The sequence below is a fragment of the Amborella trichopoda genome, chromosome 1 (assembly GCF_054954075.1).
Source record: "Amborella trichopoda isolate Santa Cruz 75 chromosome 1, AtrichopodaSantaCruz75HAP2 v2.0, whole genome shotgun sequence".
Taxonomy (NCBI): domain Eukaryota; kingdom Viridiplantae; phylum Streptophyta; class Magnoliopsida; order Amborellales; family Amborellaceae; genus Amborella; species Amborella trichopoda.
The window spans coordinates 17,496,497-17,511,496 of NC_142336.1; positions in this window are offsets into that span (position 1 = coordinate 17,496,497).

Below are 15,000 nucleotides of genomic sequence, written 5' to 3' on the forward strand. Positions count from 1 at the left end.
CACAATGTTGCATCCTTGGGTGCCTCACCACCACACGAAAGGTTGAAGGCAAGGAGCCTCGAGGGCCGGCGGGATGAACGAGCAATGCAAACCCACGCAGCATATGTTGAGGGCCCCATTGTGTGCACCTAGGCACACGGTGCCACGTTGGCCTACGCGTAGCCCGAGCAAGGCAAACCCGCACAGTTTTGCTGGTGGACGCCGAGGTGTGCACCTAGGTACACGGCATCGTGAAGCCCTGCCGGTCGCCGAGATAGGGACACCCAAAATGTACGCCTGGTGTGCTCGCAGGTGGGTGCCTAGGCACAACGAAACAAGGGCCTCCAAGTTGCCCGAGCTGGGAACACCCGCGCGGTATGGGTGGCGAGCATTAAGCTGTGCGCCTAGGCACAATGCATCAACGGTCCACAAGTACGCCGAGACGAGGCACACCCGTGCAGTATGCGTCGTGAGCACTAAGTTATGTGCCTCGGCACAACGCATCGAGGGACCACAAGTCAGCCGAGGTAAGGAAAACCATTGGAGTATGGGATGAGGGCTCCGCGGTGTGCGCCTAGGACCACGGCGCCGCGGAGGCGTGAGGGTTGCCCCATCAAGTCACACCCACGCAGTTTGCAAGGTGGACACCGAGGTATGCGCCTAGGCAAACGGGGTCGCGAAGGAGAACGGGCTGACCGGCTAGGCACACCCACGCAGTATGCCTGGTGGGCACCGAGGTGCGTGCCTAGGCCCACGGTGGGATGAAGGCCAACGGGTTGCCTGAGCTGGGAACACCCACGAGGAATGCCAGGTGGGCACCGAGGTGTGCGCCTTGGAACAGCGCATCTAGGGTCCACGGGTCAGCCCGAGCAAGGCAACCCCACGCAGTATGGGTTGAGAGCTTCGTCGTGTGCGCCTAGGCACCACGGCGACGTGATGGCTTGCGGGTTGCCCGAGCAAGGCCAAACCACGCAGTTTGCCTGGTGGGTAGCGAGGTGTGCTCCTAGGCACGTGGCGTCGAGCTGTGCGACTTGACTGAGCGCATCGAGGGTCCACGGGTAAGCCAGAGCAGCCCACAACCACGCTTTGGCAGCACGCCTAACACAAATCACATAACTCAGCCTCGTCCCAACCTGTTGCCCACCCTTCCCAATTATGTTTCATGGCTTAAAACACCGGACATTCCTGAGCAATACCTGTTGGGGGTCAAACTGGCATACATTTGGCCTCATCACGACCCCAGCCACTTCAGTGCATAATGTTGCATCCTAGGGTGCATCACCACCACACTCAAGGTTGAAGGCAGGGAACCCTCGAGGGCCGGTGGGATAAATGAGCAAGGCAAACCCACGCAGCATGGGTTGAGGGCTCCATGGTGTGCACCTGGGCACACTGTGCCACGTTGGCCTCTACTCGTAGCCCGAGCAAGGCACAACAGCACAGTTTGCCTGGTGGGCACGGAGGTGTGCACCTAAGTACACGGCATCGCGAGGGCCTATCGGGCGCCGAGCAAGGCACACCCAAGCAGTATGCCATGTGTGCACCAAGCGGTGTGCCTATGCACAACGCAACAATGGGCTCCAGGTTGCCGGAGCTGGGAACACCCGCGCGGTATGGGTGGTGAGCACTAACATGTGCGCCTAGGCAAAATGGGTCGACGGTCCACAAGTCAGCCGAGGCGAGGCACACACGTGCAGTATGCGTGGTGAGCAATAAGCTGTTTGCCTCGGCACAATGCATGGAGGGACCACAAATCTGCCGAGGTAAGGCACAACATTGCAGTATGGGTTGAGGGCTCCGCGGTGTGCGCATAGGCACACGGTGCCGCGGAGGCGTACGGGTCGCCCTATCAAGACACACCCGCGCAGTTTGCCAGGTGGGCACCGAGGTGTGCGCCTAGGCAAAGGGCGTCGCGAAGGAGTACGGGCTGACCCGCTAGGCACACCCACGCAGTATGCCTGGTCGGAACCGAGGTGGGTGCCTAGGCCCGAGGTGGGATGAAGGCCAACGGGTTGCCTGCGCTGGGAACACCCGCGAGGTATGCCACGTGGGCACCGAGGTGTGCGCCATGGAATAGCGCGTCTAGGGTGCATGGGTCGGCCAGAGCAAGGCAACCCAACGCAGTATGGGTTGAGGGCTTCGTCGTGTACGCCTAGGCACACGGCGACGTGATGGCTTGCGGGTTGCCCGAGAAAGGCACAACCACGCAGTTTGCCTGGTGGGCAGCGAGGTTTTCTCCTAAGGCACTTGGGGTCGAGCTGTGCGACATGACAGAGCGCATAGAGGGTCCACGGGTAAGCCAGAGCAGGCCACACCCACGCTTTAGCATCAAGCCTAGCGCAAATCACATACCTCAGCCTCGTCCCAACCTGTCGTTTCCCACCCTTCCCAATAATGTTTCATGGCTTAAAACACCAGACATTCCTGAGGGACACCTGTTGGGGGTCAAACTAGCATACATTTGGCCACATCACGACCCAAGCCGCTTCAGTGAACAATGTTGCATCCTAGAGTGCATCACCACCACACGCAAGGTTGAAGGCAAGGAACCTCGAGGGCCGGTGGGATGAACGAGCTAGGCAAAACCCACGCAGCATGGGATGAGGGCTCCATTGTGTGCACCTAGGCACAAGGCGCCACGATGGCAAACGCGTGGCCCGAGTAAGGCGCACCTGCCCAGTTTACCGGACACCGAGCTGTGCACCTAGGTACACGACATGGCGAGGACCTGCCGGTCGCCGAGCTAAGCACACCCAAGGAGTATGACATGTGTGCACCAAGGCGTGTGGCTAGGCACAACGCAACAATGGGCTCGAGCTTGCCAGAGCAGGGAACACCCGCGCGGTATGGGTGGTGAGCACTAAGTTGTGCGACTAGGCACAAAGCGTCGACGGTCCACAAGTCAACCGAGGCGAGGCACACACGTGCAGTATGCGTGGTGATCAATAAGCTGTTTGACTCGACACAATGCATCGAGGGACCACAAGTCTGCCGTGGTAAGGCACAACATTGCAGTATGGGTTGAGGGCTCCGCGGTGTGCGCCTAGGCACACGGTGCCGCGGAGGCGTAGGGGTTGCCCTATCAAGACACACCCACGCAGTTTGCCAGGTGGGCACCGAGGTGTGCGCCTAGGCATATGGCATCGCGAAGGAGTACGGGCTGACCGGCTAGGCACACCCACGCAGTATGCATGGTGGGCACCGAGGTGTGTGCCTACGCCCACGGTGGGATGAAGGCCAACGGGTTGCCTGAGCTGGGAACACCCGCGAGGTATGCCACCCGGCAACGAGGTGTGCGCCACGGCATAGCGCGTCTAGGGTGCATGGGTCGGCCAGAGCAAGGCAACCCAACGCAGTACGGGTTGTGGGCCTCGTCGTGTAAGCCTAGGCACACGGCGACGTGATGGCTTGCGGCTTGCCCGAGCAAGGCACAACCACGCAGTTTTCCTGGTGGGCAGCTAGGTGTGCTCCTAGGCACGTGGCGTCGAGCTGTGCGACATGACAGAGCGCATCGTGGGTCCACGGTCAAGCCAAAACAGGCCACAACCACGCTTTCGCAGCATGCCTAGCACAAATCACATACCTCAGCCTCGTCCCAACCTGTTTCCCACCCTTCCCAATTATGTTTCATGGCTTAAAGCACCAGATATTCCTGAGTGACACCTGTTGGGGGTCATACTGGCATACAGTTGGCCTCATCACTACCCAAGCCACTTCAGTGCACAATATTGCATCATACAGTGCATCACCACCACGCGCAAGGTTGAAGGCAGGGAGCCTCGATGGCAGGTAGGATGAACGAGCTAGGCAAACCCACGCAACATGGGTTGAAGGCTCCATGGTGTGCACCTAGGCAAACGGTGCCACGATGGCATTCGCGTAGCCCGAGCAAGGCACACCTGCACAGTTTGCCTGGTGGACAACGAGGTGTGCACCTAGGTACACGGCATCGAGAGGGCCTGCCGATCGCCGAGCTAAACACACCCAAGCAGTAAGACGTGTGAACTATGGTGTGTGGCTAGGCACAACGCAACAATAGGCTCCAGGTTGCCCGAGATAAGAACTCCCGCGCGGTATGGGTGGTGAACACTTAGCTCGGCGCTTGTGCCCAACGCGTTGACGGTCCACAAGTCAGCCGAGGCAAGGCACACCCGCGCAGTATGCGTTGTGAGCACTAAGCTGTTTGCCTCGGCACAACGCATCGAGGGACCACAAGTCTGCTGAGGTAAGGCACAACATTGCAGTATGGGTTGAGGGCTCCGCTGTGTGGGCCAAGGCACACGGTGCCGCGAAGGCACACGGGATGCCCCATCAAGACACACCCACGAAGTTTGCCAATTGGGCACCGAGGTGTTCGCAAAGGCAAAAGGCGTCGCGATAGTACGGGCTGACCGGCTGGGAAAACCCACGCGGTATGCCTGGTGGGCACCGAGGTGTGTGCTTAGACCCACGGTGGGATGAAGGCCAACAGTTTGCCTGAGCCGGGAACACCCGCGAGGTATGCCAGGAGAGCACCGAGGTGTGAGCCATGGAACAAGGCATCTAGGGTCCACGGGTCAGCCCGAACAAGGCCACCCCACGCAGTATGGGTTGAGAGCTTCGTCGTGTGCGACTAGGCACACGGCGACGTGATGCCTTGCGGGTTGCACGAGCAAGGCACAACCACGCAGTTTGACTGGTGGGCAGCTAGGTGTGCTCCTAGGCACGTGGCGTCGAGCTGTGCGACATGACGGAGCGCATCGTGGGTCCACGGTAAAGCCAAAGCAGGCCGCACCCATGCTTTGGCAGCACGCCAAGCACAAATCACATACCTCAGCCTCGTCCCGACCTGTTTGCCCACCCTTCCCAATTATGTTTCATGGCTTAAAACACCAGGCATTCCTGAGTGACACCCGTTGGGGGTCAAACTAGCATACGTTTGGCCTCAACACGACCCAAGCCAACTCGGTGCACAACGTTGCATCCTGGAGTGCATCACCACCACAAGCAAGGTTGAAGGCAGGGAGCCTCGAGGGGGGGTGGGACGAACGGGCTAGGCAAACCAACGCAACATGGGTTGAAGGCTCCATGGTGTGCACCTAGGCACACGGTGCCAAGATGGCGTTCGCGTAGCCAGAGCAAGGCACACCTGCACAGTTTGCCTGGTGTACACCGAGGTGTGCACCTAGGTACACGGCATCGAGAGGGCCTGCCGGTCGCCGAGCTAAGCACACCCAAGCAAGTATGCCATGTGTGGACTAAGGTGTGTGGCTAGGCACAACGGAACGATGGGCTCCAGGTTGCCCGAGATGAGAACACCCGCTCGGTATGGGTGGTGAGCACTGAGCCGAGCGCCTGGGCACAATGCGTCCACGGCATACAAGTCAGCCGAGGCAAGGCACACCCATGCAGTACGTGTGGTGAGCACTAAGCTGTTTGCCTCGGCGCAACGCATCGAGGGACCACAAGTCTGCTGACGTGAGGCACAGCATTGCAGTATGGGTCGAGGGATCCGCGGTGTGCGCCGAGGCACAAGGTGCGGCGGAGGCATACGGGTTGCCCCATGAAGGCACACCCACGCCATTCGCCAGGTGGGCACCAAGGTGTGCGCCTAGGCATCGCGAAGGAGTACGGGCTGACCGCCTAGGCACACCCACGCAGTGTGCCTGGTGGTCACCGTGGTGTGTGCCTAGGCCCTCGGTGGGATGAAGGCCAACGGTTTGCCTGAGCTGGGAACACCCGCGAGGTATGCCAGGAGAGCACCGAGGTGTGAGCCATGGAACAAGGCATCTAGGGTCCACGGGTCAGCCCGAACAAGGCAACCCCACGCAGTATGGGTTGAGGGCTTCGTCCATTGCGCCTAGGCACACGGCGACGTGATGGCTTGCGGGTTCCCCGAGCAAGGCACAACCACGCAGTTTGCCTGGTGGGCAGCTAGGTGTGCTCCTAGGCACGTGGCGTCGAGCTGTGCGACATGACAGAGCGCATCGTGGGTCCACGGTAAAGCCAAAGCAGGCCGCACCCATGCTTTGGCAGCACGCCAAGCACAAATCACATACCTCAGCCTCGTCCCAACCTGTTTGCCCACCCTTCCCAATTATGTTTCACGGCTTAAAACACCAGACATTCCTGAGTGACACCCGTTGGGGGTCAAACTAGCATACGTTTGGCCTCAACACGACCCAAGCCAACTCAGTGCACAACGTTGCATCCTGGAGTGCATCACCACCACAAGCAAGGTTGAAGGCAGGGAGCCTCGAGGGGGGGTGGGACGAACGGGCTAGGCAAACCAACGCAACATGGGTTGAAGGCTCCATGGTGTGCACCTAGGCACACGGTGCCAAGATGGCATTCGCGTAGCCCGAGCAAGGCACACCTGCACAGTTTGCCTGGTGGACACCGAGGTGTGCACCTAGGTACACGGCATCGGGAGGGCCTGCCGGTCGCCGAGCTAAGCACACCCAAGCAGTATGCCATGTGTGCACTAAGGTGTGTGGCTAGGCACAACGCAACGAAGGGATCCAGGTTGCTCGAGATGAGAACACCCGCTCGGTATGGGTGGTGAGCACTAAAGCCGAGCGCCTGGGCACAATGCGTCCACGGCATAAGAGTCAGCCGAGGCAAGGCAAACCCATGCAGTATGCGTGGTGAGCACTAAGCTGTTTGCCTCGGCGCAACGCATCGAGGGACCACAAGTCTGCTGACGTAAGGCACAACATTGCTGTGTGGGTTGAGGGATCCGCGGTGTGCGTCGAGGCACAAGGTGCCGCAAAGGCATACGGGTTGCCCCATCAAGGCACACCCACGCCATTCGCCGGGTGGGCACCAAGGTGTGCGCCTAGGCATCGCGAAGGAGTACGGGCTGACCGCCTAGGCACACCCACACAGTGTGCCTGGTGGTCACCGAGGTGTGTGCTTAGGCCCTCGGTGGGATGAAGGCCAACGGTTTGCCTGAGCTGAGAACACCCGCGAGGTATGCCAGGTGGGCACTGAGGTGTGCGTCATGGAACAACGCATCTAGGGTCCATAGGTCAGCCCGAACAAGGCAACCCCACGAAGTTTGGGTGGAGGGCTTCATCGTGAGCGCCTAGGCACACGACGACGTGATGGCTTGCAGGTTGCCCGAGCAAGGCACAACCACGCAGTTTGCCAGGTGGGCAACGAGCTGTGCGACTTGACAGAGCGCATCGAGGGTCCACAGGTAAGCCAGAGCGGGCCAGACCCACGCTTTGGCAGCACGCCTAGCTCAAATCACATACCTCAGCCTCGTCCCAACCTGTTGCCCACCCTTCCCAATTATGTTTCATAGCTTAAAACACCAGACTTTCCTGAGTGACTTCTGGTGGGGGTCAAACTAGCATACATTTGGCCTCAACACGACCCAAGCCACCTCAGTGCACAATGTTGCATCCTGGAGTGCATCACCACCACACGCAAGGTTGAAGGCAGGGAGCCTAGAGGGCAGGTGGGACGAACGAGCTAGGCAAACCCACGCAAGATGGGTTGAAAGCTCCATGGTGTGCACCTAGGCACACGGTGCCAAGATGGCATTCGCGTAGCCCGAGCAAGGCACACCTGCACAGTTTGCCTGGTGGACACCGAGGTGTGCACCTAGGTACACGGCATCGAGAGGGCCTGCCGGTCGCCGAGCTAAGCACACCCAAGCAGTATGCCATGTGTGCACTAAGGTGTGTGGCTAGGCACAACGCAACGATGGGCTCCAGGTTGCCCGAGATGAGAACACCCGCTCGGTATGGGTGGTGAGCACCGAGCCGAGCGCCTGGGCACAATGCGTACCCGGCATACAAGTCAGCCGAGGCAAGGCACACCCAGGCAGTATGCGTGGTGAGCACTAAGCTGTTTGCCTTGGCGCAACGCATCGAGGGACCACAAGTCTGCTGACGTGAGGCACAACATTGCAGTATGGGTTAAGGGATCCGTGGTGTGTGCCTAGGCACAGGGTGCCGCGGAGGCATACGGGTTGCCCCAGCAAGGCTCACCCACGCAGTTCGCAAGGTGGGCACCAAGGTGTGCGCCAAGGCAATAGGCATCGCGAAGGAGTACGGGCTGACCGGCCAGGCACACCCACTCAGTATGCCTGGTGGTCACCGAGGTGTGTGCCTAGGCCCTCGGTGGGATGAAGGCCAACGGGTTGCCTGAGCTGAAAACACCCGCGAGGTATGCCAGGTGGGCACTGAGGTGTGCGTCATGGAACAGCGCATCTAGGGTCCATAGGTCAGCCCGAACAAGGCAACCCCACGAAGTTTAGGTTGGGGGCTTCATCGTGTGTGCCTAGGCACACGGCGACGTGATGGCTTGAAGTTTGCCCGAGCAAGGCACAACCACGCAGTTTGCCAGGGGGGCAGCGAGGTGTGCTCTTATGCACGTGGGGACGAGCTGTGCGACTTGACAGAGCGCATCGAGGGTCCACAGGTAAGCCAGAGAAGGACACACCCACGCATTGGCAGCACGCCTAGCTCAAATCACATACCTCAGCCTCGTCCCAACCTGTTGCCCACCCTTCCCAATTATGTTTCATAGCTTAAAACACCAGACTTTCCTGAGTGACTTCTGGTGGGGGTCAAACTAGCATACATTTGGCCTCAACAAGACCCAAGCCACCTCAGTGCACAATGTTGCATCCTGGAGTGCATCACCACCACACGCAAGGTTGAAGGCAGGGAGCCTAGAGGGCAGGTGGGACGAACGAGCTAGGCAAACCCACGCAAGATGGGTTGAAAGCTCCATGGTGTGCACCTAGGCACACGGTGCCAAGATGGCATTCGCGTAGCCCGAGCAAGGCACACCTGCACAGTTTGCCTGGTGGACACCGAGGTGTGCACCTAGGTACACGGCATCGAGAGGGCCTGCCGGTCGCCGAGCTAAGCACACCCAAGCAGTATGCCATGTGTGCACTAAGGTGTGTGGCTAGGCACAACGCAACGATGGGCTCCAGGTTGCCCGAGATGAGAACACCCGCTCGGTATGGGTGGTGAGCACCGAGCCGAGCGCCTGGGCACAATGCGTACCCGGCATACAAGTCAGCCGAGGCAAGGCACACCCAGGCAGTATGCGTGGTGAGCACTAAGCTGTTTGCCTTGGCGCAACGCATCGAGGGACCACAAGTCTGCTGACGTGAGGCACAACATTGCAGTATGGGTTGAGGGATCCGTGGTGTGTGCCTAGGCACAGGGTGCCGCGGAGGCATACGGGTTGCCCCAGCAAGGCTCACCCACGCAGTTCGCCAGGTGGGCACCAAGGTGTGCGCGAAGGCAAAAGGCATCGCGAAGGAGTACGGGCTGACCGGCCAGGCACACCCACTCAGTATGCCTGGTGGTCACCGAGGTGTGTGCCTAGGCCCTCGGTGGGATGAAGGCCAACGGGTTGCCTGAGCTGAAAACACCCGCGAGGTATGCCAGGTGGGCACTGAGGTGTGCGTCATGGAACAGCGCATCTAGGGTCCATAGGTCAGCCCGAACAAGGCAACCCCACGAAGTTTAGGTTGGGGGCTTCATCGTGTGTGCCTAGGCACACGGCGACGTGATGGCTTGAAGTTTGCCCGAGCAAGGCACAACCACGCAGTTTGCCAGGGGGGCAGCGAGGTGTGCTCTTATGCACGTGGGGACGAGCTGTGCGACTTGACAGAGCGCATCGAGGGTCCACAGGTAAGCCAGAGAAGGACACACCCACGCATTGGCAGCACGCCTAGCTCAAATCACATACCTCAGCCTCGTCCCAACCTGTTGCCCACCCTTCCCAATTATGTTTCATAGCTTAAAACACCAGACATTCCTGAGTGACTTCTGGTGGGGGTCAAACTAGCATACATTTGGCCTCAACACGACCCAAGCCACCTCAGTGCACAATGTTGCATCCTGGAGTGCATCACCACCACACGCAAGGTTGAAGGCAGGGAGCCTAGAGGGCAGGTGGGACGAACGAGCTAGGCAAACCCACGCAAGATGGGTTGAAAGCTCCATGGTGTGCACCTAGGCACACGGTGCCAAGATGGCATTCGCGTAGCCCGAGCAAGGCACACCTGCACAGTTTGCCTGGTGGACACCGAGGTGTGCACCTAGGTACACGGCATCGAGAGGGCCTGCCGGTCGCCGAGCTAAGCACACCCAAGCAGTATGCCATGTGTGCACTAATGTGTGTGGCTAGGCACAACGCAACGATGGGCTCCAGGTTGCCCGAGATGAGAACACCCGCTCGGTATGGGTGGTGAGCACCGAGCCGAGCGCCTGGGCACAATGCGTACCCGGCATACAAGTCAGCCGAGGCAAGGCACACCCAGGCAGTAGGCGTGGTGAGCACTAAGCTGTTTGCCTTGGCGCAACGCATCGAGGGACCACAAGTCTGCTGACGTGAGGCACAACATTGCAGTATGGGTTGAGGGATCCGTGGTGTGTGCCTAGGCACAGGGTGCCGCGGAGGCATACGGGTTGCCCCAGCAAGGCTCACCCACGCAGTTCGCCAGGTGGGCACCAAGGTGTGCGCCAAGGCAAAAGGCATCGCGAAGGAGTACGGGCTGACCGGCCAGGCACACCCACTCAGTATGCCTGGTGGTCACCGAGGTGTGTGCCTAGGCCCTCGGTGGGATGAAGGCCAACGGGTTGCCTGAGCTGAAAACACCCGCGAGGTATGCCAGGTGGGCACTGAGGTGTGCGTCATGGAACAGCGCATCTAGGGTCCATAGGTCAGCCCGAACAAGGCAACCCCACGAAGTTTAGGTTGAGGGCTTCATCGTGTGTGCCTAGGCACACGGCGACGTGATGGCTTGAGGTTTGCCCGAGCAAGGCACAACCACGCAGTTTGCCAGGGGGGCAGCGAGGTGTGCTCTTATGCACGTGGCGACGAGCTGTGCGACTTGACAGAGCGCATCGAGGGTCCACAGGTAAGCAAGAGAAGGACACACCCACGCATTGGCAGCACGCCTAGCTCAAATCACATACCTCAGCCTCGTCCCAACCTGTTGCCCACCCTTCCCAATTATGTTTCATAGCTTAAAACACCAGACATTCCTGAGTGACTTCTGGTGGGGGTCAAACTAGCATACATTTGGCCTCAACACGACCCAAGCCACCTCAGTGCACAATGTTGCATCCTGGAGTGCATCACCACCACACGCAAGGTTGAAGGCAGGGAGCCTAGAGGGCAGGTGGGACGAACGAGCTAGGCAAACCCACGCAAGATGGGTTGAAAGCTCCATGGTGTGCACCTAGGCACACGGTGCCAAGATGGCATTCGAGTAGCCCGAGCAAGGCAGACCTGCACAGTTTGCCTGGTGGACACCGAGGTGTGAACCTAGGTACACGACGTCGGGAGGGCCTGCCGGTCGCCGAGCTAAGCACACCCAAGCAGTATGCCATGTGTGCACTATGGTGTGTGGCTAGGCAGAACGCAACAATGGGCTCCAGGTTGCCCGAGATGAGAACACCCAATCGGCATGGGTGGTGAGCACTACGCACAGCGCCTGGGCACAATGCGTCCACGGCATACAAGTCAGCCGAGGCAATGCACACCCATGCAGTATGCGTGGTGAGCACTAAGCTGTTTGCCTCGGCGCAACGCAACGAGGGACCACAAGTCTACTGACGTAAGGCACAACATTGCAGTATGGGTTGAGGGATCCGCGGTGTGTGCTTAGGCACAAGGTGCCACGGAGGCATACGGGTTGCCCCATCAAGGCACACCCACGCAGTTTGCCTTCCGTGCCACGGAGGCATACGGGTTGCCCCATCAAGGCACACCCACGCAGTTTGCCTGAAGGGCACCAAGGTGTGCCGCTAGGCAAAAGGCATCGCGAAGGAGTACGGGCTGACTGGCTAGGCACACCCACGCAGTTTGCCTGGTGGTCACCGAGGTGTGTACCTAGGCTCTCGGTGGGATGAAGGCCAACGGGTTGCCTGAGCTGAGAACACCGGCGAGGTATGCCAGGTGGGCACTGAGGTGTGCGTCATGGAACAGCGCATCTAGGGTCCATAGGTCGGCCCGAACAAGGCAACCTTACGTAGTTTGGGTTGAGCTCTTCATCGTGTGCGCCTAGGCACACGGCGACGTGATGGCTTGCAGGTTGCCCGAACAAGGCACAACCACGCAGTTTGCCAGGTGGGCAGCGAGGTGTGCTCCTATGCACGTGGCGACGAGCTGTGCGACTTAACAGAGCACATCTAGGCAGCATGCCTAGCACAAATCACATACCTCAGCCTCGTCCCAACCTGTTTCCCACCCTTCCCAATTATGTTTCATGGCTTAAAACAACAGACATTCCTGAGTGACACCTGTTGGGGGTCAAACTAGCATATATTTGGCCTCAACACGACCCAAACCACCTCAGTGCACAATGTTGCATCTTGGAGTGCATCACCACCACACGCAAGGTTGAAGGCAAGGAGGCTCCAGGGCCGGTGGGATGAACGAGCTAGGCAAAACCACGTAGCATGGGTTGAGGGCTCCATGGTGTGCACCTAGGCACATGGTGCAACGATGGCATAAGCGTAGCCCGAGCAAGGTACACCAGCACAGTTTGCCTGGTGGACACCGAGGTGTGCACCTAGGTACACGGCATCGCGAGGGCCTGTCAGTCGCCGAGCTAGGCACACCCAAGCAATATGCCATACGTGCACCAAGGTGTGTGCCTAGGCACAACGCAACAATGGCCTCCAGGTTGCCCGAGATGAGAACACCCGCGCAGTATGGGTGGTGAGCACTAAGCCGAGCGCCTGGGCACAATGCGTCCACGACATACAAGTCAGTCGAGGCAAGGCACACCCATGCAGTATGCGTGGTGAGCACTAAGCTGTTTGCCTCGGCGAAACGCATCGAGGGACCACAAGTCTGCTGAGGAAGGGCGCAACATTACCGTATGGGTTGAGGGCTCCGCGGTGAGCGCCTAGGCACACGGTGCCGCGGAGGCTTACGGGTTGCCCCATCAAGACACACCCACGTAGTTTGCAAGTTGGGCACCGAGGTGATTGTCAAGGCAAAAGGCGTCGCGAAGGAGTACAGCCTGACCGGCTGGGCAGACCCACGTAGTATGCCTGAAGGGGCACCGGGGTGTGCTAGGGCAGACCCACGCGGTATGTCTGAAGGGGAATCGAGTTGAGCGTCGAGTCCCACCGTGCCGCGAGTGCCTCCGGCTAGCCCGAGCACGGCGCACCCGCGCCGTATGGGTCGAGGTCCCCGCGGTGGACTACGGGTTGTGGGCAGACTCGCGCTCGGTGAACCCACCGCGGTGCGCGCGTGCGTGCGTCGTGCCAAAGTGCCTAAGTGCCGTGTGCCGTGTGCGCTTTGCGCGTCGCGTGCGTGCGCGCGCGCGTGTGCGCGCGCGGTTTTTTTATGGCCGTTTTGCGGCTCCCGGTCCGGCCACGGGGTGCTGAGATGGGTCATAGCGGGTCGCGGTTGGACGGACGACGGGACTCGGGGAGGGGCGGCTCGAGACGGGTCCATCGAAGGCAACTTGAGGGGGCCTCCCCATCCCCCTCAAGTATGTTTTAAGGCTTAAAACACGAGAATTTCCTGGGTGGCACCTGATGGGGCAGAACTGGCATACGGTCCCCCCGTGCACTACCCCCACCACCTGGTTGCACCGCGATGCCTGCCTGGGTGCATCACCACAGGCAAGGCCGAAGGCATGGGGCCTCGGCGGGATGCCCGAGCTAGGAAGACCCACGCACCATGGTCGGCGGGCATCGGGTTGGGCGTCGAGTCCCACCGTGCCGCGAGTGCCTCCGGCTAGCCCGAGCATGGCGCACCCGCGCCGTGTGGGTCGAGGTCCCCGCGGTGGACTGCGGGTTGTGGGCAGACTCGAGCTCGGTGAACCCACCGCGGTGCGCGCGTGCGTGCGTCGTGCCTAAGTGCCTAAGTGCCGTGTGCCGTGTGCGCTTTGCGCGTCGCGTGCGTGCGCGCGCGCGTGTGCGCGCGCGGTTTTTTTATGGCCGTTTTGCGGCTCTCGGTCCGGCCACGGGGTGCTGAGATGGGTCATAGCGGGTCGCGGGTGGACGGACGACGGGACTCGGGGAGGGGCGGCTCGAGACGGGTCCATCGAAGGCAACTTGAGGGGGCCTCCCCATCCCCCTCAAGTATGTTTTAAGGCTTAAAACACGAGAATTTCCTGGGTGGCACCTGATGGGGCAGAACTGGCATACGGTCCCCCCGTGCACTACCCCCACCACCTGGTTGCACCGCGATGCCTGCCTGGGTGCATCACCACAGGCAAGGCCGAAGGCATGGGGCCTCGGCGGGATGCCCGAGCTAGGAAGACCCACGCACCATGGTCGGCGGGCATCGGGTTGGGCGTCGAGTCCCACCGTGCCGCGAGTGCCTCCGGCTAGCCCGAGCATGGCGCACCCGCGCCGTGTGGGTCGAGGTCCCCGCGGTGGACTGCGGGTTGTGGGCAGACTCGAGCTCGGTGAACCCACCGCGGTGCGCGCGTGCGTGCGTCGTGCCAAAGTGCCTAAGTGCCGTGTGCCGTGTGCGCTTTGCGCGTCGCGTGCGTGCGCGCGCGCGTGTGCGCGCGCGGTTTTTTTATGGCCGTTTTGCGGCTCCCGGTCCAGCCACGGGGTGCTGAGATGGGTCATAGCGGGTCGCGGGTGGACGGACGACGGGACTCGGGGAGGGGCGGCTCGAGACGGGTCCATCGAAGGCAACTTGAGGGGGCCTCCCCATCCCCCTCAAGTATGTTTTAAGGCTTAAAACACGAGAATTTCCTGGGTGGCACCTGATGGGGCAGAACTGGCATACGGTCCCCCCGTGCACTACCCCCACCACCTGGTTGCACCGCGATGCCTGCCTGGGTGCATCACCACAGGCAAGGCCGAAGGCATGGGGCCTCGGCGGGATGCCCGAGCTAGGAAGACCCACGCACCATGGTCGGCGGGCATCGGGTTGGGCGTCGAGTCCCACCGTGCCGCGAGTGCCTCCGGCTAGCCCGAGCATGGCGCACCCGCGCCGTGTGGGTCGAGGTCCCCGCGGTGGACTGCGGGTTGTGGGCAGACTCGAGCTCGGTGAACCCACCGCGGTGCGCGCGTGCGTGCGTCG